The following is a 27,872-nucleotide window of genomic DNA, read 5'->3' on the forward strand; positions in this document are numbered from 1 at the left end:
CTGTAGCTTGGGAAGTGCCCTAAGCTTCAGTAACTTAAACACATTACCATGTCTTAATTTTTGGTTGTTTCTTCTACGAGGGCAGCAGCTGAATCTTTTGATATTTTGGTCTTCTTGCAATTGGTGTCTTGAAGAGTCCTTGCTAGGTGAAAAGAAAGGTGAGGCTGAAGAAGTTTGCTTACTCCAAAAGTTTACGTAAGAGTGGGTGCGGGTGTGTGTGTGTGTGTGTGTGTGGTTGCTTATAGTTTTGAAATTGTGCTATGATGGTAATTTTATCAGCCAACTTTGTGCTCTGAGGTTGGTTTGTCATATTTGTTGAAATACTTATTCTTAACTTTGATATTTATTGCTTACCAGGAAAAAAAACCAGCTAATGGTGTGGGTCATGTTTTAGTAACAGAAGTCACACATTCCTGAGTAAATCCAGTCCAAAACTAAAGTGATTGGTAGTCTTCAGAAGACTCAGATTTGTAATTTGACGGACTTCTGAAGTTTTCCGGTCTTTTCTGTGTAATACTTGAAAGGGAATCAGAGTGCTCTTAAGTTTGGGACCTTGATTGCAACTCTGTGAGACAACCAGTGAAAACGAACTTTAGATGTGGAGTGGCTGATTGTTGTGTGTGCCCTTTCAAACAAAAGGCTGCCTTTTTGTTTGCCCCTCTCCCCCCCTTTTTAAGCCATCAGATCCAGAAGTTTAACTGAAAACAAAAAGGCATAGACTGGAAATCAAAAACAGATAACTTCAGTGTTTGGGAAGGTGCTTGAGTTTCAGGTTGCAATCTGCTTAAAAGATAAAATAATAAAAATGCTAATCGTGAATGAGAACTTGGGAATTAATAGTAAAATAAGCTGTCATCTTCCTTAAGGAGTCAGTTTCAATTTAACATACTGCATTCTTTTAACACAAAAATTTAGTTTTGTCAGTGCTCCTAGGATCTTTTTTTGTTTTTAAATTATTTTGGTGATTTTACAAGGAAAACATTTGCAGTGCTCTATAGAAATTACAAGTCAACTGCTTTGTGTATGGCCATTTGCCTACTGAACCCATAAACTTAGATGCTCAAAATGGTTTGTACATGTTGATATAAATATTCTTTCAATTGATTCTGTATATAGTACCTTATCAGAGATCTTGAAATAAGGGGGGATGTTAGGAAGCCTTTTTATTTTTTAATGTTTATATATTTTTGAGAGACAGAGACAGCACGAGTGGGGAAGGAGCAGAGAGGGAGACACAGAATCCGAAGCAGGCTCCAGGCTCTGAGCTGTCAGCACAGAGCCCAACGTGGGGCTTGAACTCACGAACTGTGAGATCATGACCTGAGCTGAAGTCAGCGTTTAACCGACGGAGGCACCCAGGTGCCCCTAAGCCTTTTTATTTTTAATAAATGCAATCCACGGGTTTTCTCATCAGTGGCTGTTTAAAAGCTTGGCTGAGGGGGGCACATGCAACCATTTTAATAAGTTTGGAATAAAAAATCTGGGACACATTTCTGCTTATAATTCCTATCTACTTATTTTTAAAATGTTTAATTAATTTTTTTTTTTTTTTTGAGAAAGAGAGGATGCACTTGCTGGAGGAGGGGCAGAAAGAGAGGAGAGAGGGAATCCCAACCAGGCTCCCAGCTGCCATTGCAGAGCCAGACTCTGCTGATCCCACTAACTGGGAGATCATAATCTGAGGTGAAATCAAGAGTCGGACCCTCAACTGACTGAGCCACCCAGGCGCCCCCTGCTTATAATTCATTTTTAAATTCTGTTATAGATACAGTACACAATTCTGAGTCATACTTTAGCAGATTGCATATCTTTGTTTTATGGTTAAATTGTATGTACTTAGTAACAGTGATAACTAGGCAATCTGTTTCTAAGTCATTGTGCTTCACCATTATGAATGCTGTCTTTACTGGTGAAAATGAGACTATTAGAAAGGTGACAGGCACAAAAATTTTAAAGGATCTCAACTAAAAAAAAACTTCATGGAAAAGGTAAATTTTGTAGTGGGTTATTTATGGTTTCCCAAATAGATGGGTGAAAAAATCGAGGTGCAGCATAGATAACATGTTACCTCATATGTGACTGTAGTTGCCGTTGTTTGGAATTTAATATTTGGTGTGTTGAGATCTAGCTGTCCAAGTCATTTCTAAATCAGACTCTATGGGGCGCCTGGGTGGCGCAGTCGGTTAAGCCTCCGACTTCAGCCAGGTCACGATCTCGCGGTCCGTGAGTTCGAGCCCCGCGTCGGGCTCTGGGCTGATGGCTCAGAGCCTGGAGCCTGTTTCCGATTCTGTGTCTCCCTCTCTCTCTGCCCCTCCCCCTTTCATGCTCTGTCTCTCTCTGTCCCAAAAATAAATAAAAAACATTGAAAAAAAAATTTTAAAAAAATAAAAAAAAAAAAAAAAAAAAATAAATCAGACTCTGATTTTTATTTCCAATTGTAGTGTGCCCAAAACAAAACTGGCTACAACAAACTAGTTAAGTAAAAAAAAAAATAGTTGGGGCGTCTGGGTGGCTCAGTCGGTTGAGCATCCGACTTCGGCTCAGGTCATGATCTTGCAGTCTGTGAGTTCAAGCCTCATGTCAGGCTCTGTGCTGACAGCTCAGAGCCTGGAGCCTGCTTCAGATTCTGTGTCTCTCTCTCTCTCTCTGCCCCTCCCCCGCTCATGCTCTGTCTCTCTCTCTCTCTCTGTCAAAGGTAAATAAACTTTTAAAAAAATTATAAAAAAAATAGTTAAGTAAGAATGGCTGAACTTTTGTCCACAGGTAGCTTTAACTAATAAGGTAAAATATTGCTAATGTTATGGGACTCGAATTTTTATAGATGATTGCAAATATCCCGGGCAAGTATTTAAAGGAATCAAATAGTTATTTTCCTTTACTAAAGCAAACAATCAGCCTTTATTATTATTATTTTTTTTTTCATTTCAAGAAATGATAGAGGCTATACTGTGGTGCCAGTTTGGGTGTTCTAAGGTGTTTAGAAATTCCTAAATGACCATAAAATGTCTTGCCACCAAAGAACTTAGTAGTTTAACACATAAGTGGAAAATGTTCATGGGATAACAACATAGAAAGCAGTCTTTCTTAAAGGAGTTGACTTTTAACATACTTACTATGTTTACCTTCCTTTTCTATGATAAAACTGCTTTGCCTTATGTTAACCAGATGTCAGGCTAGAATCACCAGCATGAACAAAGTTTTGGTACACTTTTCTGAGCATTAGGTCTATTTGTGCGGAATACATTTTGTTTTCAGAAAAATCAAATTCATTTAAATTTGGCTATACTTTAGATTTCAAACTCTTATTTCTGCTGATTGTAAGTTTAAATTTTGTCATATAAAAAATTCTTTTCTGAATGATTGCTATCTTTGAAGTATGTTGAAAAGTTGTTTTGAGGGCTCTTTGGCTAATTAAAAGGTAGAGCTATTCCAGTGTTCCTGCTATGTGTTTATGAATTATTAGCTCTACTTTTTAATTAGTCTTACGAGATATGGTGGGAAGGGTAGTTTATTTTGGGCTTCATAAGCTATGGGTTATAATAGAGTCTAGTATATAACCCAATGTATATAATTCCTCAAAATACTTTTTTTTTTTTTTAAACGTTTATTTATTTTCGAGACAGAGAGAGACAGAGCATGAACGGGGGAGGGTCAGAGAGAGGGAGACACAGAATCTGAAACAGGCTCCAGGCTCTGAGCTGTCAGCACAGAGCCCGACGCTGGGCTTGAACTCACGTACCGTGAGATCATGACCTGAGCTGAAGTCGGCCGCTTAACCGACTGAGCCACCCAGGCACCCCAAAATACTTTTTAATTAAATAGATAATTTTATCCCTTCTACAAGTGAGTGTATAGAGGGTCCAAGAAATTACGTAATTTACATAACATAATGAGAGATCTGGATTCAGGCGCCTTTCTCTGATTCTGAAGCTCAGTTTCCACCACATCTGATGCAAAGATGACATGGTGTGGTAATTAAGGCCACCAGTTATACAGCCAGGTTTGAATCTCAGCATTGCCACTTACAGCTTTGTGACCTTGGAGAGTTTAAAGTGAAATTTCTTCTGTGCCTTTTCCTTCCTCTGTTAAATGGGGATAATAGTAATTTCTCGTAGAATTATTGTGGTAAATGATATTTGTAGAGTTCTTAAAAACAATGCACTTCATGGGGCGCTTGGGTGGCTCAGTCAGTTAAGAATCTGACTTCGACTCGGGTCAAGATCTCAGTTTGTGAGTTCACACTCCACACCGGGCTCTGCGCTGATAGTGTGGGGCCTGTTTGGGATTCTTTCTCCTCTTTCTCTGCCCCTACCCTACTTGCGATTGAGCGTTCTGTCTCTCTCTCTTTCAGAATAAATAAATGTTAAAAAACAAAAAAATATATATGTATGTATTTATATATGTATATATATAACAATATTTCATAATTGTTATATAAACTGTATGAAATTGTCTTTAATGAATGTCCTTTTACCAATCAAATGAAATTTAGTGAAATCTGAACAGAATGTTGCATGCGGAGGTTCTTCTTTTTTTCTTTATTAGGTATTATTTTTCTGTTAACTTTTCTAGTTTATCTGAATGAGAATCTAGTTCCCACATACTATAATTGACATTCTTTCAAGCTTCTTAATTTTTATGTTTCTTCTGTGTTCCCCCCCCCCCCCTTGCACTTTGTTGAAGTCAGATTATTTGGCACAGTTTGCCACATTCGAGATTTTTCTAATTTCTTATGAATTGGTAGTTGGGTATTGAAGCTTAGATTGAGATTTGATACATTGGGAATAAAGAGAAGACTAACTTCATAGGTGATTCTGTGCATTTGGGGATTATTTTTTTCTGGTTTGTTCAGTGGTTTTCATATCATTTTCTTAAAATTTGTCTATTGAGCAGCATAGAGTAATTAAATGAGTTATTTGTCCTCCTTTGATATGCATGTAAAATGGAGTGTTTCGTTTGCCAACTTAATACTAATTTTCCAAGCAGTTTTTTTTTCCTGTCCTTTTTTTCTTCATAGTATGTATTTATGGTGTTGTAAAATTGAGCTGAGTGTGCTGGGTTTGCAGTGGTTTTGTTTTCTAGTTTTAGTTACTAGTGAGTAGTTTTCTCAGTGTATTTGGTTTGAAAATTTTTCTCCTCTTGCTTATGCCCCACTCCCAACTCCCTTAAGCATTTTATTCTTAGCACCTATTGAATGCTCACTATAGGGCAGGCACTTCTTTCCCCACACCCCTAGGGAAAACATCCAGGCATATTCTTTTTTTTTTTTTTTTTTAATTTTTTAAAATGTTTGTTTATTTATCTTTGAAAGAGAGAAAGTGTGTGAGCAGGGGAGGAAGGGGGGGGGGGGGGACAAAATCCGAATCAGGCTCCAAGCTGCTAGCTGAAAACCTGATGTGGGGTTCAAACCCCTGAGATCAGGACCTCAGCTGAAGTCAGATGCCAAACGGGATGCTAAACTGACTGAGCCACCCAGGTGCCCCCAGGCATATTCTTAACACTACCTGTATTCACCATTTAATCTTTCAACGTTCCAACAGTCTCCAAATTACAGATAAAGATTTGAAGCAAAATGAGATGAAGTGACTTGCCCAAAGTTACCCAGCTAAGTACGTGGCAGAACCGGCTAGATACAGTCTGCTCTTCTACCTTAAAAGTAACGTTTGGATCGGAAGCCAAGTTTATTCTTCAGAAGAGATTTTAGAAATGCTTGTAAGTTGGGGTGCCTGGGTGGCTCAGTTTGTTAAGCATTCAGCTCTTGATTTTGGCTCAGATCATGATTCACAGTTCGTGTGTTCGGACCCCATGTTGGGTTCTGTGGTGACAGCGCGAAGCCTGCTTGGGATTCTCTCTTATCTTCTCTGCCCCCTTTTCTCTCTCTCTCAAAAAAAGAAATGGTTATAGGTAAGATGAACTTGAAGTAAAAATGTGTGTCTTGTGATAGTTATTCACTACTGTTACTTACACCCATCAGTTATAAAAATTATACATCGTTTTTATTTTTTATTTATTTATTTATTTATTTATTTATTTATTTATTTATTTATTTTTAACGTTTATTTATTTTTGAGACAGAGAGAGACAGAGCATGAACGGGGGAGGGTCAGAGAGAGAGGGAGACACAGAATCCGAAACAGGCTCCAGGCTCTGAGCTGTCAGCACAGAGCCCGACGCAGGGCTCCAACTCACGGACAGTGAGATCGTGACCTGAGCCAAAGTCAGACGCTCAACCGACTGAGCCACCCAGGCGCCCCTATACATCGTTTTTTAGATGTGACAAGTAGTCTTTTCCCTATTAGGGAATTGGAGCCTTTCAGGGTCAGTGTAGCTGCAAAAATTTGATAAAAGTTTATCACTGTTGAATGGCTTGTTTGTTTGTAGCGTAGTTGATACAGTGACTTCTGAAGCAAATGCTATGAAAACATTTTTGCTGTTTATAAAACCTTATGGTTTCAGGTACATGCATAAATCTAATGCTCTTAATTATCTGAATCTCATAGCTGGCAAATTTTAATGTGTCTGGATTACATTAGGTAATAAATATATTTCTATAATATACTATTCTTATTTGGAACTTTTGTGAGTTAAGAGTGTTTAGTTATGGTTGCAGCAAGTGTTGGTGACCATTGAATGATGCAGTATTGGAAAGGAGATTACTTGAAAAAAGTTAATAAATTTTACTCTTCAAAAATTTTATATTTTGTGAAATTACTTTCAGGAAATGTTTTTTGGAACAGTGAAGCGGAAGGTGGCACAGTGATTAAAGTTTATTACTGATGGGAAAACTGGCAAGATTCCTGTGTTAGACATTCTAATTGGGATTTAAAGTGATCCTTTGTTGTTTCTTTTGACTGTTTACCGTTTTAACCCCCTTTGTATATAGCCTTTTTGTGAATCTTAGTGGGAGAGGAAGCTGGAGAGGCTGTGTGTATATAACTTGATGCATACACACATATACATACCTACACATACACTTTCTGTCCTGAACACCTGGCAGTTGTCACCCAAGTCGTGCCAATCACATACACTTGACTGAGGACTTGCATCTGGTGTGAGAGATGCAGAGAAGCAAGGACAGTTTAGAATCCATTCCATTGGCGGGTGGCAGTAGCTGTGGCAGTGCCAGTGGGGGAGTTTCCTGGGACTCTTCTGTGGTGTGACCTTGGTTGGTAATTTTGACTGCTTAGTTTTACCTTGGTTTCTGCATGTTTGCAAAGTCAAGGAGGCTCTCATTCATTCTCTGAACTCCCAATATATTTCTGATAAACTCCTTTTCTATTTAATCTACTTAAATATAGTTTCTTTTTTTCAACCAAAGATGCTGATTTATAAAATTGGCTAATATAATTTGCTCCTTGTAGATTTTGTTTGTGACTGCCTTTATTTAGGGTAGTCTCCTAACTCCTGAGTGAAAAACTTACATGAATGTCTTTGTTAAAGACAATCTTAGACAAGAATTTTCCCTTTTTATCCACTTCCAGGTTTGTTTGTTTTTTTTATTTTTAACTTTTTTTTTTTTTTTTTTTTTTTGAGAGAGAGAGACAGAGTGTGAACTGGGGAAGGGCAGAGAGACAGAAGGAGACACAGAATCTGAAGTAGGCTTCAGGCTCTGAGCTGTCAGCACAGAGCCAGACATGGAGCTTGAACTCACTGCAAAATCATGACCTGAGCTGAAGTCCAACAACACTTAACCAACTGAGCCACCCAGGCACCCCATATTCACTCCCAGTTTTTAAAAGCAGTAGTTCTCAATCTTTTTAAAATTTAGCTGGAGTAAGGCCTGTGCACTGTGAGTTTATTAAAGCTCCCCCATATGATTTTTCTTTTAAAGATTCTTTTATTATTATAAAAGCAGTACATATGCTGGATAGAATATTAAGAAATAAACATATGCAAAAATAAAAGCATTCTCATCATCTAGAAATCACTAATGTGACTTTTGGTACACTTTTTCCAGACCTTTCTCTAAGCACATATATGTAGGTTTTTATTTTTATTTTATGAAATTGAGACTAACTTACACCTTGCTTTTTTAGTTGGTAATACCCACTCTTCATGTGAATAAATGTTCTTTTCCTCTCATATCCAGGTGCTATTTAGATTCCCCCAGTTGATCTAAAGTATAATCATATAGCTAGCTTATTCAGTACTAGTATCTGATCCAAGACCTTGTTGCATGTAATACTTTATAATGTTTTTATTTATTTTATTTTTAATGTTTATTTTTGAGAGAGCGCATGTGTGTGGAGGAGGGGAAGAGAGAGGGAGGAGACAGGATCTGAAGTGGGCTCCGAGTGATAGCTCAAACTCATAAACCAACCGTGAGATCATGACCTAAGTCAAAGTCAAACGCTAAACCACCTGAGCCACTCAGGTGCCCCTGCATGTAACACTTTAATTTCTTTATGTCTCTTTAATCTAGCATACCTTATTTTTCAGTGACACTTGAGTTTGAGACTATCCTGAGAATGGTTTTATACAGTTGCATTCTGTGTTGTCATTTAGTTTGTTCTTTAATTCCTGTATTTTTCTCTAAAGTGGACATGTAGAAACTTGACAGATTAACATCAAAATATTTTGGGCTAGAATACATCATAGCTATATCTCGTTCTGCACAGTATTATAAAACACGAGTGGCTCAGTTGGTTAAGTGTCCAACTCTTGGTTTTGGCTCAGGTCATGATCTCATGGTTCATGAGTTTGAGCCCTACATTGTGCTCTGTGCTAACAGTGCAGAGCCTGCTTGGGATTCTCTCTCCCCCCTCTCTGCCCCTACCGTACTTGTGCACTCTCTCAAAGTAAATAAAAAAATTTTTAATAAAAAAATACATATTATAAAACACATAATACCTTATTGACTTATAATGCTAAGATTGATTTTTGGATTAAGGTGATAGTGGTCTGATCCGTATATTAATGATGAGTCTTCTTTTCTTGCAGTGAGAAAATACTTCGCATAGTGCACTAAAAGTTCCCAGTCCCTCATCAGTCACCCTAATTTTTTTTAAGTTTATTTATTTATTTTGAGAGAGAGAGCGAGCAGGGGAGGGGCAGACAGAGAGGGAGAGAGAGAATTTCAAGCAGGCTGCGCACTGTCAGCAGAGAGCCCGATGTGGGGCTTGAACTCAAAAAACCACAAGTTCTTGCTTGACCTGAGCCAAAACCAAGAGTTGGATACTTAACCCCACTGTTGTCCTATTTTTTTTTTTTTAAGGCTACTTTATTGAGATACTAATTTACATAATCTGAAATTCACACATTTTATTTTTACATTTTATTTATTTTTAAATGTTTATTTTTGAGAAAGAGAAATAGAGTGCATATGCATTGGGGAGGGGCAGAGAGACCGTGACAGAGGATCCAAAGCAGGTCTCCATGCCAACAGCAACGTGCCTGATCAGGGGCTCAGACTCACAAACCACGAGACCACTACCTGAGCCACAGTTGGACATTCAACTGACTTGAGCCACCCCGGTGTCCCTAAAATTCACACATTTTAAATGTACAATTCAATGATTTTTTTTTAGTATGTTCACAAAATTGTATAACCACTGCCACTGTCTAATTTTAGAACATTTTCATCACCCCAAAAAGAAACCTCATAACTGTCAGCAATCACCTTGCCCTAAGGCAACCACTAATCAACTGACAACCACTAATCACTAACCCCTGTCTCTATGGATTTGCCTATTCTGGAGTTTTCATATAAATAGAATTATACAGTGTATGGTCTTTTATGTATGACTTTCCTCATTTAGCATAATGTTTTTAAGGTTCATCCATGTTGTACTGTGTATCAGTGTTTAATTTGTTTTTATGGTTGTGTTCTGTTGAGACTGTATTTTATTTATTCAGTCATCTATTGATGGGCATTTGAATTGTCACCTCTCAGTGGCTGTTTATTATGAACAATGCTGCTGTGAACATTGAGGTACAAGTTTTTGTGTGAACATATGTTTACATCTTTCTTAGATCTTTTTAGGAGTGTAATTGCTAGGTTATATGGTAATTCTGTTTAACTTTTTGAGAAGCTGTGTTCCACAGTGCTTGCACCATTATACATTCCCACTGGCAGTTTCTGTTGGTTTTGGTTTTTCACATCCTCAGCAACACTTGTTATTATGTCTGTCTTTTTTATTACAACCATTCTAGTGGGTGTGAAATAGTATCTCATTGTGGTTTTAATTTACATTTCCCTCATGGCTAATGATGTTAAGCATTTTCTTATGCTTAGTGGTCATTTGTATATCTTCTTTGGAGAAATGTCTATTCAAATCCTTTGTCCACTTTTTAATTGTGTTATTTGTCTTTTCGTTGTTGAGTTGTAAGAGGTTTTTTTTGTTTTTTTTAAATTTTAGAAGTTCAATTGAAGATGTAAAGAATACCTAAGTAAGAGATTGACTATATTCATGATTTGGAAGATTTATCATAAAGATATTTTTCCCATATTGATCTAGATTGACTCATTACTGTTCTAAGCAGTGTCATAACAACCTCCCATCCCATGCTTGTTTTATTTATTTTTTTAAATGTTTTTATTTATTTTTGAGAGAGAGAGACAGAGCATGAGCAGGGGAGGGGCAGAGAGAGGGGGAGACACAGAATCGGAAGCGGACTCCAGGCTCTGGGCGGTCAGCACGGAGCCTGACGTGGGGCTCGAACTCACGGAGCGTGAGATCATGACCTGCGCCGAAGTCGGACGCTCAACCAACTGAGCCACCCAGGTGCCCCCCATGCTTGTTTTAAAATATACATGAAAGGATAGCGAGGGCCTTCAATACGGTATATGTATGGGGGGGTGGGGGGAGGCCTTGGCCTACTATATATTAAGATCTTATTATAAAGCCATAATAGTTAAGACATGAGGTAATAGCATGGGAATAGATAAGTAGATCAGTGGAACAGAAACCTGGAAACAGACCCATACATATATAGAAATAATTTATAATAGAGCTGGCTTTAAGAAGACAACATAGGTAAATGACTACATTTAAATTTAGAACTTGTGTTCCTCAAAAGATAACCCATGAAGTTGGAAAAGATATTTGCAACACTTAGAAGATTGGGATCTATTGTAATTTTCTTACTTCAGATAAGTAAGAGAAAGATCAGCCACCAAAGGAGGAATGTTTAAAAGATAAAAATTGGTATTTTACAAAAAAAGGAAACAAAGATATGATAAATAGATTAAAAGATGCAAATGAAGACCAGAGTAAGTGATCATTTTATACTCACCAGCAGAACAAAGAATAACTGCCAGTTTGGCAATATGTAGCTTGGTGAGGATGGGGAACAGATGGAACTCTTAAAATAACCCCTACTGGCGATGTAAATTGCTAACACCTCATTGCAAAGCAGTATGAGATTACCTTGTGAAGGTGAAACCGTACTGCCTTCTGGTCAGCAATCCTTTCATTTATTTATGCACTCATTCAGTAAATATATATTGAGCACTTATGTGCCAGACAGCGTTCTTTGTGCTTGATTCATTGGGTGACAGTTAAAGATAAGTTACATAGGTAATCGTGCTATAGGAAAAAGTTACTTACTAGAAAGAAAACAATAACAAGTTACTCCCCCCCCCCTTTTTTTATTAACTTTTATGGATGTGATTTTTCTTTAATTTTTTAAATTAAATTTTAATTCCAGTTAACATACAGTGTTAGTTTCAGGTGTACAATATAGTGATTAAGCACTTCCATACAACATCCTGTGCTCATCACAAGTATACTCTTTAAACCCCATCACCTATTTAAATCCATCCCTCCACCCTTCTCTCCTCTAGTAACCATCAGTTTTCTGTAATTAAGAATCTGTTTCTTGGCTTGTCTCTCTCTCTCTCTCTGGTTTTCTTCCCTTTGCTTGTTTTTTTGTTTTTGTTTCTTAAATTTCACATGTGTGAAATGATATGGTATTTGTCTTTCTCTGACTTATTTTGCCTAGCATTATACTCTCTAGCTCTATCCATGTTGCAAATGGCAAGATTTCATTCTTTTTTATGGCTGAATGATATTCCTGTGTGTGTGTGTGTGTGTATGTGTGTGTGTATGTATATACACACCACATCTTTTTCTAAGGTTTTATTAAGCAATCTCTACACCCAGTGTGAAGCTCTAACTCACAACCCCAAGATCAAGTCACATGCTCCACCAGCTGAGCCAGCCAGTCACCCTTATACCACATCTTCTGTATCCATTCATCAGTTGATGAACATTTGGTTGCTTCCATATCTTGGCAATTGTGAATAATGCTGCTATAAACATAGGGGTGCATGTACCCTTTGAATTAGTGTTGCATTCTTTGGGTAAATACCCTGTAGTGTGATTGCTGGATCATAAGGTAGTTTATTTTTAACTTTGTGAGGAACCTCTGTACTGTTTTCCACAGTGGCCGCACCACTTTGCATTCCCACCTACAGTGCATAAGCGTTCCTTTTTCTCCACGTCCTTGCCAACACTTGTTTCTTATGTTGTATTTTTATTTATTTTTTATTAAAGTTTATTTATTTTGAGAGACAGAGAGAGAGAGAGAGAACACGAGCAGAGGAGGGGGAAGAAAGAGAGTATCCCAAGCAGGCTCCACACTATCAGCATGATGCAGGGCTCGAACTCCCAAACTGTGAGATCATGACCTGAGTCTGAAACCAAGAGTCAGATGCTTAACTGACTGAGCCACCCAGGTGCCCCTATTTTTATTTTTAAAGTAATCTCTATGCCCAGTGTGAGGCTCAAACTCATGACCCCAAGGTCAAGGGTTACATGCTCAACCAACTGAACCAGCCAGGTGCCCTGTCTTGTATTTTGATTTCAGGTATTCTGACAGGAGTGAGGTGATATCTCATTGTAGTTTTGATTTGCATTTCCTCATGTGTCAGCCATCTGGATGTCTTTGGAGAAATGTCTGTTCATGTCTTCTTCCAATTTTTTAATGGGATTTTTTTGTTTGAGTATTGAGTTGTATAAGTCTTTCTATATTTTGTACGGATGTGATATCGAAGAATGCCATACATGGTTTGTTATATCATATTGCCACTCACTTCTTTGAACTCTTTAAGTTGTTTACCAAAAATCATTTCATAGTCATCAAAAGTTATTTTTAGTGATCTTTTAGCTGAGAACTAGGTTATATCTTTTTTTCAATTCTGTGGAATATAGGCATACCTTGTTTTATTGTGCTTCACAGATACTGTGTTTTTTCCCAACTGAAGATTTGTGACAACCTTGTGTTGAGCAAGTTTTTTGGTGCCACTGTTCCAACAGGGTTTTCCTGTCTTTGTCAGTTTGGTAATCCTTGCCGTATTTCAGAGTTTTTCATTATTATATTTGTTATGGTGATCTGTGATCAATGATCTTTGCTATTACTATTGTACTTGTTTTGGGGGACCACTAACTATGCCCATACAAGAAGGCTACCTTAATAAATATCTGTGTTCTGACTGCTCCCCTGTTTCTTTCCTTCTCAGGCAGAGTTCCTATTCCGAGACACAACAATGTTCAAATTAGGCCAATTAATAACCTGCAATGGCCTATAAGTGTCCAAGTGAAAGTAAGAATAGCAGGTGTTTCACTTTATTATTATTTCTTTAATCTTTATTTTGAGAGAGCACATCCACACGAGTGGGGGGGGGGGGGCGGCAGAGAGAGAGAAGAATCACAGTGTGCAGGGCCTGCTTGGGATTCTCTCTCTCTCTCTCTCTCTCTCTCTCTGCCCCTCTTCCCCGCTTGCATGCTCTTGCTCTCTCTAAAGTATAAAATAAAATAAATATTTAAATCAATAGCTAGAAATGATTAAGCATAATGAGGAAGGCATGTCGAAACCCAAGATAGGCCAAAAGCTAGACCCCTTGTGTCAGACAGCCAAGTTGTAAATGCAAAGGAAAAGTTCTTTAAGGAGATTAAAAGTGCTACTGCAACAAACACCTGAATGATAAGAAAGTGGAATGGCCTTATTGCTGGCATGGAGAAAGTTTGAGTGGTCTAAATAGAAGATCAAACCAGCCATAACACTCTCTTATGCCAAAACCTAATCCAGAATAAGACCCTAATTCTTTTTTTAACATTTATTCGTCTTTGAGAGACAGAGACAGCATGAGTGGGGAAGGGGTAGAGAGAGGGAGACACAGGATCCGAAGCAGGCTCCAAGCTCCGAGCTGTCAGCACAGAGCCTGACGGTGAGGCTCGAACTCAAGAACTGCGAGGTCATGACCTGAGCCGAAGTCGGATGCTCTACCGACTGAGCCACCCACGTGCCCCCGACCCTAATTCTTGCAGAAGAAAAGTTCAAAGCTAGCAGAAGTAGTCATCTCCATAACAAAGTACAAGGTGAAGCAGCAAGTGCTGATACAGAAGCTGTACCTACATCCAAGGCAGGACCCTCCACCAGCAAAAAGATTATGACTGGTTGAAAAATCATGACGGTTAGCATTTTTAGCCATAAAGTACTTTCAGTAAGCTATATGTACATTATTTTTTTGGACATAATACTACTGCACACGTCATAGACTGCAGTATATTGTAGACAACTTTTATTAAAAAGTTTATTTATTTTTGAAAGAGGGAGGTGGGGAGAGGATCCCACACAGGCTCCACGCTGTCAGTGCAGAGCCCCATGCAGCTCTCACAAACTGTGAGATCATGACCTGAGCCGAAATCAAGAGTCAGATGCTTAACTGACTGAGCCACCCAGGCAACCCTAGTGTAAACAACTTTTATATGCACTGTGAAACCAAAAAATTCGTTTGACCAGCTCTATGGCGGTATTTGCTTTATTGCGTGGTCTGGAACTGAATCTGCAATATCTCCAAAGTATGCCTGTACACAGATTGTAAACACAGATTGTGTGTTCAGTGATTTGTTACCCAGTCAATTACATTTCTCAGTTTCTAAAAGGTAGACCCAAAAACCTTTATTAAAGAAGACTTACCAAATGACTATAAAGGAGTTTTGTTTATGAATCTAAAATTAAACACAAGATTGGTTAAAAGGTAGATACTGAGTATTTGTGGATTTTTCCCATTGAGTATTAAAAAATTATATTAAAGCCAAAGCAAGCACTAGAAATAGAAATTTAATGGTTGAAGATGTGCTTATAATTATGCTTTAGAATTAAAATGGGATGTCAGCATCTGAGAGAGAGAAATTATCGGAATTAAATGAAGTGTATTTTGTTGTTTATAAGTTTAAGGCATTATATCCTAGATTGCATTTCAGAAACAGTTGTCCTCCCTAATGTGTAGATGTAGGTGTTCTGTTTTTAAGAGTATAATTTATTTTGCTAGGAACTTTTTTAAACAGTATAATTCACAGTCACTTTAAATTAAGCAAATAACCAAATGGTAGGAATGAGTATGCTTCATTTATGACAGTAACAAAAGATTTGCACTTAAAAATGAATATAGATTTGGGGTGCCTCGGTGGCTCAGTCAGTTAGGTGTCCGACATCTCAGGTCATGATCTCAGGGTTCACAAGTTTAAGCCCCGCATCATGCTCTGTGCTGACAGCTCAGAGCCTGGAGCCTGCTTCGGATTCTGTGTCTCCTCTCTATGCCCCTCTCCCTCTCACACTCTGTCCCTCTCCCGCTATCTCTCTCTCTCAAAAATAAACACTAAAAAAAAAAAAAAAAGGTAATGTAAACCTTAACATGTGTTTGTATTTCTTTTTTAAAAACATGTTTTCAAACTTTATGTTCCTTTTATTCAAATATATAACATTGATCTCTTGGAAGTAAATTTGGACCTTTTCAATAGCTTGGAATCATGTGAAATGTGAAACTGGGACACGTTCTTAGTGTAGCTTAGACACAGTTTTAGGCACAGTATGAGTCCTTGCCGAGTTTCACAGTAGATTCATTTTCCCAGCATGCTTTACAAGGAGTATTGCTGAGTCTGTTACCTACATGAAATGATGTTCTATATCTTACCCACATTCTCTGTGCTCTCAGAACCAAGGCATTCTTTCATAATAGGGACCCAAGAGATGAGGCCATTAAACAGAAATTCCTGTCATCACACTCAACAATCAGAATACTCCCGACATTAAAAGATTTTTTATTTTTCTTTTTAATGCACTTAAGGTAGTACACCACAGTAAGATGGGTGAGAAGAACACTTTTGAACCAGGGAGATGGGAAAAAAAACCAACATGATGCCTTGATTATAGGTGCCACCTTAGGCAGAACAGTTTTAAAGAAGTGAGCAGATGGAAGTAAAAAATAGGGAGGTTCCCTTCAAACTCTTCCAAGTCTACTACCCCTTTTAGCCAGTCTTTTGGCATAATCCTGATAATCTTTTTTTTTTTTAATGTTTATTTATTTTTGATAGAGTGCGAGTGGGGGAGGGACAGAAAGAGAGGGAGACAGGATCAGGATTCAGTGGCACTATCAGCCGAGACTCTAATGGTGGGCTGGAACTCGTGAACTGCCGTGACCTGAGCCAAAGTCAGGCACGTAATTGACTGAGCCACCCAGGTACCCCTGTAGTTTTATTAAGATGAGGAACCATGTGCTTACTAGCCACATTTCATTATGTGGTTTTTTTCTTATCACAAAAACGTATTTTTCAAGTCTTTCAGTTTTGCTAGGATGCCAGACTCTACTGACACAGACAAATAATGAGAGGAGTACAAAAAGAAAGGCAAAAACCGCTATATTTAAGTTAAAATCCTTGTTTAGTACATTTGCTCCATAAGACTTTAAGGAGCTTGTTTTATTTTTCTAATTTTAGGAATTTTTTTTAATTATTTATTTATCTTTTTACATTTTTATTTATTTTTGAGAGGCAGAGAGAGACAGAGTGTGAGCGGGGGAGGGCCAGAGAGAGAGGGAGACACAGAATCCGAAGCAGGCCCCAGGCTCTGAGCTGTCAGCACAGAGCCCCACGCAGGGCTTGAACCCACGAACCGTGAGATCACGACTTGAGCCAAAGGTGAACACCCAACCAACTGAGCCACTCAGGCGCCCCTAATTTTAGGAATTATTTTATGACTGGAGACTAAGAGCTGCAGTGTAGGTGCACCTGGGTGTTTCTGTAGGTTAAGTGTCCAACTCTTGATTTCAGCTCAGGTCATGATCTCGTGGTTGTTAGATTGAGCCCCATGTTGGGCTCTGTGCTGATCATGGAGCCTGCTTAAGATTCTCTAACTCTCTCCCCTGCTTGTATGTTCTTTCTCTCTCTCTCAAATGAGTTAATTAATTAATTTTTTAAGAAGATCCACAGTGTAATGCAGAAGGCAGTGAAGTTAGAAGGCTCGATTCCAGGCCTGACCTAGCTGCTTATTAGATGTGTTACCTTGGATAAGTCCCTTAACATTTTAGAGCCTGCCTCAGTTTTTTCTTGTTGTTAACCTCTGGAATGGATGGCTTCCCTGATGTCCGTGGGAGGAAGGAGGAAAAGGATAAAGTGAATGTTAGGAGTGACATAGATCAGTGTTTTATTTTAATAATTCTTCCCGAATAGGAGTAAATAATGTATCTGGCTTTGTATTTAGTTTAATCCATCCTTTGACTAAGAATCGGTGTAATGTGTTTCTCATTTTTAATATTTGGTTTATTCTTCAAAGCAACATGCGAAATAGCACAGCTTTCATTTAGGGATAAACTGGGAGCTACTCATCAGATTTTGGAATTAGAAGGACATCTGTGTTCAGAGTTGTGTTTGAAATTGTGAGGGAAAAATAATTTGCTGTGGACTGAGGAATAAAGGGGGGGTGATAAAATGAAGGCTAAGGGATACGCTGCTGTCTATATAAGTTTATTAAGAATGAAGAGGGGAGGTGCCTGGGTGGTTCAGTCGGTTGGGCATCCAGCTTTGGCTCAGGTCACAATCTCATGGTTCATGAGTTCGAGTCCTGCACTGGGCTCTGTGCTGACAGCTTACAGCCTGGAGCCTCCTTCAGATTCTGTGTCTCCCTCTCTCTGCCTCTCCCTTGTTCGCACTGTCTCTCTCTCTATCTCAAAAATAAGCACTAAAAAAAAAAAAAAGGAATGAAGGGAGGGATGCCTAGGTGGTTCAGTCAGTTAAGCATCGGTTTCTTGGTTTCAGTCAAGTCATGATCTCACGGTTTCATGGGTTCAAGCCCCACATAGGGCTCTGCCCTGGCAGTGCAGGGTCTGCGTGGGATTCTCTCTGTGCCGCTCCCCCACTCGCACAGTCTCTGTCTCTCTCAAAATAAATAAATAAATTAACTAACTTAAAAAAAGAATGAGGGGAAGTGAACTTAAATACCTAGAGGGAAATACAGACTCTAGGAAAGGGTTTTGTTCAAAGTTGGGGGAGAAGTGGGTGTGTTTTTTTGTTAATTGCAGTGAAACCAGTGTAGAAAGAGGCAGAAGTTACCAAGAGGAGTAGATGGCGACACTGCTGGACTGTGGAGAAAATGACTGACTGAGATCAGAGTGGTAAAGGGAGCCTAAGGTAGAAGAGATTGAGGGAAGGTCCCTTGGCAGGGACATCCTCTACTTGTATTACAAGCTTAATTATAAGGGATAAAATTAGATCATGTTGTGAAGTACTTTGCAAATTGCCAGGCATATATGAAATGCCTGATAAGTTACAGGTTTGGAAAAGGTAAAATATTCAACAAATGTTTATGAGTGCGTGTTTGGGTCAAGTATTCAGGTACAGATATTTCTGATATACATGTTACAGGGAGAGAGCTAAAGCACTTAGATAAAACCTGAATAAAAATGGAGAGCATTGGGACACCTGAGCATCCAACTTCAGCTCAGGTCATGATCTCAGTCTCAGGTCATGATCTCAGTGGGTTTGAGCATCGTGTCGGGCTCCAGTTCAGAGCCTAGAGCCTGCTTCGGATTCTGTGTCTCCCTTCCTCTCTGCCCTTCTCCCCCTCATGCTATGTTTCTCTCAATCTCTCAAAAATGAATAAACGTTGAAAAAAAATTTTTTTTAATGGAGAGCATTGTTTATATTTATTTATTTATTTTTAAATAGCTTTGTTTCTCTATTTTTTTTTTTGTTTGTTTATTTTTGAGACAGAGAGAGACAGAGCATGAACGGGGGAGGGGCAGAGAGAGAGGGAGACACAGAATCGGAAGCAGGCTCCAGGCTCTGACCCATCAGCCCAGAGCCTGACGCGGGGCTCGAACTCACGAACCGCGATTTCTCTATTTTTTTTAATGTTTATTTTGGGAGAGAGCACATTCATGAAAGTGGGGGAGGGGCAGAGAGTGAGGGAGACAAAGAATCTGAAGCAGGCTCAGTGCTGACAGTACAGAGCCCAATGCAAGACTCGGACTCATGAACCGTGAGATCATGACTTGAGCGAAGTCAGACGCTTAACCGACTAAACCACCCAGGCTCCCCTGTTTATATTTAATATTGACTATTTCTTTTGACTTAGCGGCCTTATTATACTTTTTAAATTGTGGCAAAATGCACTTAACATAAGATTTACCATTGCAACCATTTTTTTTTTTTTTTTTTTTTTTTTTTAATCTAAGTAGGCTCCATGCCCAATGTTGGGCTTGCACTCATGATCCTGAGATTAAGAGTCACATGCTCTACTGACTGAGCCAGCCAGGTGCCCCCACTGTAACCATATTAAAGCATATACAATTTGGTGCCATTAAATACATTCACAGTGTTTTATAACAGTCACCACTATCCAGTTGCAGAACTTTTTCGTTATTCCAAACATAAACCTCATATTCATTAAGCAGTCACACTCCCTTCAGCCCCTGGTAACCACTTAATCTGTTTTCTGTCTCTATGGATTGGATATTTCATATAAATGGAGTTGTATAGTATGTGTCCTTTTATGTATTTGGTTTCTTTTAGTTTTCAAGGTTCATCCATGTTGTATTAGTACTTCGTTCCTTATTATAGCTGAATAATCTATTAAATGGATATACCACATTATATTTTTCTTCATCTGTTTGTGGACGTTTGGGTTGTTTCTACTTTGGCTATTGTGAACAAAGCTGCCGTGAATATCACTTACAAGTTTTTGTGTGTACGTATCTTTTCATTTCTCTTGGACATGTATCTAGGAGTAGAGATGTTAGGTCATATGGTAACTCCATGTTTAACTTTTTGAAGAACTGCCAATTGTTTGTTTTTTTTTTTTTTTTTTTTTTCCTTTTTTAACGTTTATTTATTTTTGAAGGAGAGAGAGAGCGAGCAGGGGAAGGGCAGAAAGAGAGGGAGAGACAGAATCCAAAGCACGCTCCAGGCTCTGAGCTGTCAACACAGAGCCCAGCACGGGACTTGAATTCATGAGTGCTAAGATTATGACCTGAGCCAAAGTCAGATGCTTAACTGAGCCACCCAGGTGCCCCAGAACTGCCAATTGTTTTCAGCAGCTACACCATTTTATATTTCTACCAGAAGTGTATGAAGGTTCCAATTTTCTGCATCCTTGCTTTATTGTAATTTGTAAAAATCAATTCATTAAACCTTTGAATCCTTACCACATGCTGGAGACTATGTTAGATGCTATTGAGTTTCAAAAAAAGGCAAGGCAGGAATATAGAAGCTAATAGGTTTTTGGCCTGCTTGGGAGTTAAGATCAACATTTATATCTATACTGGAAGGGGTAAATGTTAAGTACATTAGAAGGCACAAAGTCCTTTGCAGATTTCAGAGGGGATTACTTGTGAGGAAACATTTATTTCTGACTATTAGACTGAGGAACTTAAATCCTATTCTGTAGTTGGTAGGAAGACAAAATTTCTCAGCCAGTGTTGTGATATAATTTGAACCTAGATTTAGGAAGAGACATCTAGCAGCCAGGAGTAGAGGCTGAGGCAGAGGATGGAAGAGACTAGTAGTGCCTATGAAACCAATTTTCTTATTGGTGAGTAATTGGATCTTGGAGTGACAAATAGAAATGGAAACTGAGGGATGGAATAGACAGTATTTCAAAACTATTTATATCCATATAGTCTCCCTAGATCTCATCTCCTCTGAAGTTAAGCATCATCTACCAGATACTGATAGTTGCCAAAATTCTGTCTCCAGAACAAACCTTTCTGAGATCCAGACCACATACTTGATGTCTCATATTTAAAAATATGTATCTTATGGGGTGCCTTGGTGGCTCAGTTGGTTAAGCATCTGACTTTGGCTCAGGTCATGATCTTGCATTTCGTGGGTTCAAGCCCCACGTCAGGCTTGCCACTGTCAACAATGAGCCCTTTTTGGATTCTGTGTCCCCCTCTCTGCCCTTCCCCGACGTGCACTGTCTCTCTGAAAATAAACTATATATATAAAGTATATATATGTAATATATATATATATTTTTTTAAAATCTTAATTTCCCCTCTAATTTAGTCTTGTACAATGTTTTTAAAAAGTTCTAAGAAAATTTTAAGTGATGAAATTTTTCCTTTTCAGAATCTGTCAGTGGTTAAGCAGAAACCCCTTCAATTACTCACTCTAGAAAAATGGCCACAGCTCCAAAAGGCATCAGCAGAGAACTTTATAAAATTTTATAAAAAATTGCAGAACAAAGTAATTTCATTCCAAAAATGTTGACTAATAAAGAAGATAAAACAAAATGCCCATAGTTCCACCATCCTAATAAAACCATTATTGGCATTTTATCATGTTTCTCTTTAGTCTTTAGCTTTCAGAACAGGAATTTTTTTTTTATCTGACCTCTTTTCATCTTCTTTTATTTGTTGCCTTTTACTAAACACTCCCATTTGTCATCCATCTTCTCCCGACCACATACTTTGCACATGCGTCCACGGATCACACTTTTATATAATAACTTTACATCCTAGGTGTGGTGTTTATTGAGGATGGTGGGAATTGTTAAGAGATATATGATAGCTTTAGAATTTTCATACCAGTAGCAAAGCATTGCCAATTAATATTTCTTCTGCAATCACTGCCTCAACTGGGAGTCTGTTACAGAAATTTGAAATTGAGAATTGACTGAAAAGATGGTATATAAGCATCAGTTGGAAGACTGGAGGAACATGCCTACTCGGGTCTGCAAAGGAACTGCTCATGTTTAAAATTGAGGCATTTTTGGGGGGTACCTGGGTGGCTCAGTTGGTTGAGCGTCCAACTTCGGCTCAGGTCATGATCTCACGGTGTGTGAGTTCGAGCCCCACGTCGGGCTTTGTGCTGACAGCGTGGAGCCTGGAGCCTGCTTTGGATTTTGTGTCTCCCTCTCTCTCTCCCCCTCACCCGCTCACACTCTGTCTCTGTCTCTCAAACATAAATAAACATTTTTAAAATTAAAAAAAAAAAATTGAGGCATTTTTCCTTTGTGTCTAACAGCTTAATAACCTAATGGGTGGTTCATCTCCCTGCCTTGAATTTCACATTCTCTGTGGCTTAAGCCAAAATTCTTTAAGACAAAAAGCATGTAGCAGTTACGTCTTTCCATAAAAACCTATTACATGGACATTACATTTATTACTGGGAGTTGTAGGTATAGACATATATAAAAACAACTCTAGGAGTACCTGACTGGCTCGGTTGATGGAGTATGCAAATCTTGGTCTCAGTGTTGTGGGTCTGAGCCCCATGTTGGGTGTAGAGATTACTTTAAAATAAAATCTTAAAAAACAAAAACAAAAACTGAATTACACTGAAGGAAGAGTCAGCATTTTATTCCCTATATTAGCAAATGATATTATGGTCATCTATGTAGTTGTACAAACTAGAAATGAGCCTGTTTCTCCTTTACACCCACTCCCATATCCCATTAGTTATGAAGTCCTGCTTATTTTCCTTCCTAAATATTGTGTGAATTGGCTTCCTTTAATTTGTTTATATTAAATGCTGGTCTTTCCCAGAGTGTCTTGCAATCAGTCGTGATTTTAAAAATCTCTAGACTGGGCCACTGAATCAAATCAAGGGATTGTCCTTGAATTAGCTATTCCTTTTGTGCAGTCTGGTCCCAAACTTTAGTTCTGGACCAAAGTGCTAACCAACCTGTCCCAGCTCACTAACAAGGCACCTCTTTGCTAACCAAGAGCAAATTGCACGCAGAGATTCAGCTTCCTTTCTTCACCTCAGACCCTTTTGAAAAGGGGCATTTTCTGATTCACATTTAAGTGTCTTTGGTGTGTGTAACAGTATATACAGGTCTATTTAAGTTTTTTACTATGCCAGATTCATCATGTAATAGAAATTATCTGGTGTACGATTTTCAAATTTATTAGCATATAAATTGCTCATGATAATTATTTTGCTCATATTTCTTAATCTGTTGCATTTATTGTAACTATAAATTAATTATAAATCATCTCTATTATTTTACCTTTTTTGCTTCTGTTTCTTTGGTTTGCTTTATTTTAAATTTTTATTTATTTTTGAGAGAGCGCGCATGCATACAACAAGCAGGAGAGGGACAGAGGGGAGGGTACAGAGGATCTGAAGTGAGCTCAGCACTGACAGCAGAGAGCTAGATGCGGGGCTTGAACTCACAAATGTGAGATCATGACCTGAGCTGAAATTGGATGCTTAACTGGCTGAGCGTTACCCAGGCACCCCTTTTGGTTTGCTTTATTGCTCTTTTTCTTTTTTAAAATTATTTATTTATTTTGAGAGAGAGAGAGAGAGAGAGAGAGAGAGAGAGCGCGCGCGCACACACGCACAAGGAGGGAGGGGTAGAGAGAAGAGACAGAATCCCAACCAGGTTCCGCAGAGCCTGATGTGGGGCTCGAAGTCATGAACCGTGAGATCATGATCTGAGCCAAGATTAAGAGTCAGATGCTTAACCCTGTGCTACCCAGGCATCCCTTACTGTTCTTTTTCCATCATCTTGATAAAAATGTTTTGTGTCAGTTTGGTTTTAGTCGTGTGTGTGTGGATGTTTTAAGAAAGAGAGAGTGGAGGGGCGCCTGGGTGGCTCAGTCGGTTAAGCGGCCGACTTCGGCTCAGGTCATGATCTCACGATCCGTGAGTTCGAGCCCCACGTCGGGCTCTGTGCTGACAGCTCAGAGCCTGGAGCCCGCTTCAGATTCTGTGTCTCCCTCTCTCTCTGCCCCTCCCCTGTTCATGCTCTGTCTCTGTCTCAAAAATAAATAAACGTTTAAAAAAAAATTTTTTTTTAAAAAAAAGAAAGAGAGAGTGGAAGCAAGGGAGAGGGGCAAGAGGAGAGGGAGAGAGAGAGAGAATATCTCAAGTAGGCTCCACATTGAATGTGTAGCCTGATGTGGGGCTCCATTCCATAACTCTGGGATCATGACATGAGCTGAAATCCAGGGTGAGTCCTTCAACCATCTGAGCCACCCAAGTGCCCCTAGTCTTTTTTTTTTTTATTTATTTAAATATTCTTTTTTTTTCTTGATAGATTTTCTTTATTTTTTCCCATTTTATCTGAACTGTTACCAATAAAATTCAGTTTAGTTGTGATATGTTTTCATTAATAGTGTTCTAACATGTTATTTTCTGGTTTAAGAAAAAAAATTCAATACCCTTCATTTTTGAAAAATCACTATTATGGATATAAGTTTTTTGGTTGATGTATGGGTTTTTTGTTTTGTTTTTTTTTGTTTTAAAATTTATCTTGTTTATTTGTTGCTGGCTAATGCATTCACATAGTTCAAAGTCCCAAAAGGTATACATAGATATACAGAGAAAATATGACCCCCACTTTCCCTTCCCTCAAAGCAGCCCTTGCCAGCGTTGGTGGTATAGTGGTGAGCATAGCTGCCTTCCTCAAAGCAGCCCTTATCAACGTCTTGTGTAGCATTCTGGAAACACTCTGTGGCTAATCAAGCAATAACAAATATATTGTCTACATTTTTTTCCCTTTTTTTTTTTTGGTGGTAAAATAACAAAATTTACCATTTTAAGCCATTAAAAAATTTTTTTTATGTTTATTCATATTTCAAAGACAGAGACAGAGCACAAGCAGGGGTGGGGCGGAGAGAGAGGGGGACACAGAATCCGAAGCAGGCTCCAGGCTCTGAGCTGTCAGCACAGAGCCCGATGCGGGGCTCGAACCCACAAACCGTGAGATCATGACCTGAGCCAAAGTCGGATGCTCAACCGACTGAACCACCTAAGCACTCCACCTTTTAAGCCATTTTTAAGTGTATGTGGCATTAGGTGAATTGGCATTGAGTACATTCACATTGCTGTGCAACTATCTTTTTTTTTTTAACACAAATATTGTTTTATATGTAGTATTTTCAGTATCTTTTCTCGTTTTTTTAAATTTTATTCTTTAATTTACATCCAAATTAGTTAGCATATAGTGCAACAATGATTTCAGGAGTAGATTCCTTAAATGCCCCTTACCCATTTAGCCCATCCCCCCTCCCACAACCCCTCCAGTAACCCTCTGTTTGTTCTCCATATTTAAGAGTCTCTTATGTTTTGTCCCCCTCCCTGTTTTTATACTATTTTTGCTTTCCTTCCCTTGTGTTCATCTGTTCTGTGTCTTAAAGTCCTCATATGAGTGAAGTCATGATATTTGTCTTTCTCTGATTAATTTCGCTTAGTATAATACCCTCCAGTTCATCCACGTAGTTGCAAATGGCAAGATTTCATTCTTTTTGATTGCTGAGTAATACTCCATTGTGTGTGTGTGTGTGTGTGTGTGTGTGTGTGTGTGTGTACACACCTTTATCCATTCATCCATCGATGGACATTTGGGCACTTTCCATATTTTTGGCTATTGTTGATGGTGCTGCGATAAACATGGGGGTGCATGTGCCCCTTCGAAACAGCATACCTGTATCCCTTGGGTAAATACATAGTAGTGCAGTTGCTGGGTCATAGGGTAGTTCTATTTTTAATTTTTTGAGGAGCCTCTGTTTTCCAGAGTGGCTGCACCAATTTGCATTCCCACCACCAGAGAAAGAGATCCTCTCTCTCCACATCCTCGCTAATACCTGTTGTTGCCTGAGTTGTTAATGTTAGCCATTCTGACAGGTGTGAGGTGGTATCTCGTTGTGGTTTTGATTTGTATTCCCATGATGATGAGTGATGTTGAGCATTTTTTCATGTGTCGGTTGGCCATCTGGATGTCTTCTTTGGAGAAGTGTCTATTAATGTCTTTTGCCCATTTCTTCACTGGATTATTTGTTTTTTGGGTGTTGAGTTTGATAAGTTCTTTATAGATTTTAGATACTAACCCTTTATCTGATATGTCGTTTACAAATATCTTCTCCCATTCTGTTGGTTGCCTTCTGGTTTTGCTGATTGTTTCCTTCGTTGTGCAAAAGCTTTTTATTTTGATGAGGTCCCAATAGTTCATTTTTACTTTTGTTTCCCTTGCCTCCAGAGACATGTTGAGTAAGAAGTTGCTGCGGTCAAGATCAAAGAGGTTTTGCCTGCTTTCTCCTTGAGGATTTTGATGGCTTCCTGTCTTAATTTTAGGTCTTTCATCCATTTTGAATTTATTTTTGTGTATGGTGTAAGAAAGTGGTCCAAGTTCATTTTTCTGCATGTTGCTGTCCAGTTTTCCCAGCACCACTTGCTGAAGAGACTGTCTTTATTCCATTGGATATTCTTTCCTGCTTTGTGAAAGATTAGTTGGCCATACGTATGTGGGTCCATTTCTGGGTTCTCTATTCTGTCCCATTGATCTGAGTGTCTGTTTTTGTGCCAGTACCATACTGTCTTGATGATTACAGCTTTGTAATACAGCTTGAAGTCCATAAAAAGTATTCTTGAAGCTTATTTTCCATTAAGTACTGCTCTACCAGTTATACTGAAGATGTATTCATAGTGGTTTTTGTAATTCTATGTGTTTTGAAATTTTGTCATTGCCTCCTTTCTCCCACAGTAAGAAATCTGACTCCTGTTTTTCTTTAATACTTTTTACTTTTTGATCAATTCCCAGCATGTAACTAAACTCCAGTTACCACCTCCTCCCTTACATTAATTCCTTCCTCACTTCACCCAGGTTACAATACCTGTGCAAAGCATCTTGCTGCATGGACGTCCTCAACTTGCTTGGCCTTGTCCCTCTGCCAGGATGGCTTCCTTATTCTACTCAGGCTCCTGCACTTTGAATTGGGCTGCCCTCCTCCTAGGACTTTTGCCTTACGTTTCCTAACAGGAAACAGCAGGCTCTGACATTCTTCACTGGGCTGCTGCCATACACACATTACCCTATCTTCCACCCTTCATGGACACACTTCACATCCTGATTAGGCCCCAGCACCCTGACATGGGCCTCTGCCGTAGATCTATAGATCTGACCTTGCTTGACCCCACCTAATGACTTTGGACAGGATCTTTTCAGGAGGCGGAAGGAGAATGGGAACTGCAAAAGAATGTCATTTTCTAAGTTTAATACAGTATGGTTAGAGAACAGAATGTTTTATTCTTTGGAGACTTCTAGCTAGTATAAGGTCAGTTTTTATGACTTCTGTGTGTACTGAAGGAATATATATACTCTGGGTGATTGGGGTGTGTGTGTGTGTGTACATTATAAATTGCATTCAAATCTTTTTTTCTTAATGTTTGTTTAATTTTGAGAGAGGGAGAGAGAAGTGGGGGAGGGGCAGAGAGAAGGCAAAAGAGAATCCCAAGCAGGCTCTGCACCGTCAGTGCATAGCCCGATGCGGAGCTCAAACTCTCAAACCATATGATCATGACCCAATCTGAAATCAAAAGCTGGATGCTCAGCCGACTGAGCCACCCAGGTGCCGCTGCATGCCAATCTTTTACATAACTTTTTTTTTTTTTAATATATGAAATTTATTGTCAAATTGGTTTCCATACAACACCCAGTGCTCATCCCAACAGGTGCCCTCCTCAATACCCATCACCCAATACATAACTTGCTATATGCTTGTTCTGTTACTACTGTTTCAAGTATTTTAAGTATATAAAAAGTGTAGAGAATGTGAACACATAGAGATTGGGGAGAGTGGTGCACTTGGAGAGAGCTTAGAAGCTCTGCATACTTTCATCACCTTATGCATGTCTTCCAGC

General features: G+C 38.8%; 1 protein-coding gene across 3 annotated transcripts in view; it reads left to right on the forward strand.

Moving 5' to 3' along the window:
• The window catches only part of GPBP1L1 (GC-rich promoter binding protein 1 like 1), a 69,456-nt gene that overhangs the window by 1,431 nt on the left and 40,153 nt on the right, over positions 1 to 27,872 (forward strand). The window contains exon 1 of one of the 3 annotated variants that reach the window (XM_060626032.3): positions 80 to 158. The exons of the other annotated variants lie outside the window; for them this stretch is intronic. The gene's annotated coding sequence lies outside the window, so the exon portion shown is untranslated. Of the gene's footprint in view, positions 1 to 79; positions 159 to 27,872 lie in introns of those variants that run through there. 3 annotated transcript variants of the gene reach the window in all.

This window comes from Panthera onca, chromosome C1 (genome assembly GCF_046562875.1).
Source record: "Panthera onca isolate mPanOnc1 chromosome C1, mPanOnc1 haplotype 2, whole genome shotgun sequence".
NCBI classification, from domain to species: Eukaryota; Metazoa; Chordata; class Mammalia; order Carnivora; family Felidae; genus Panthera; species Panthera onca.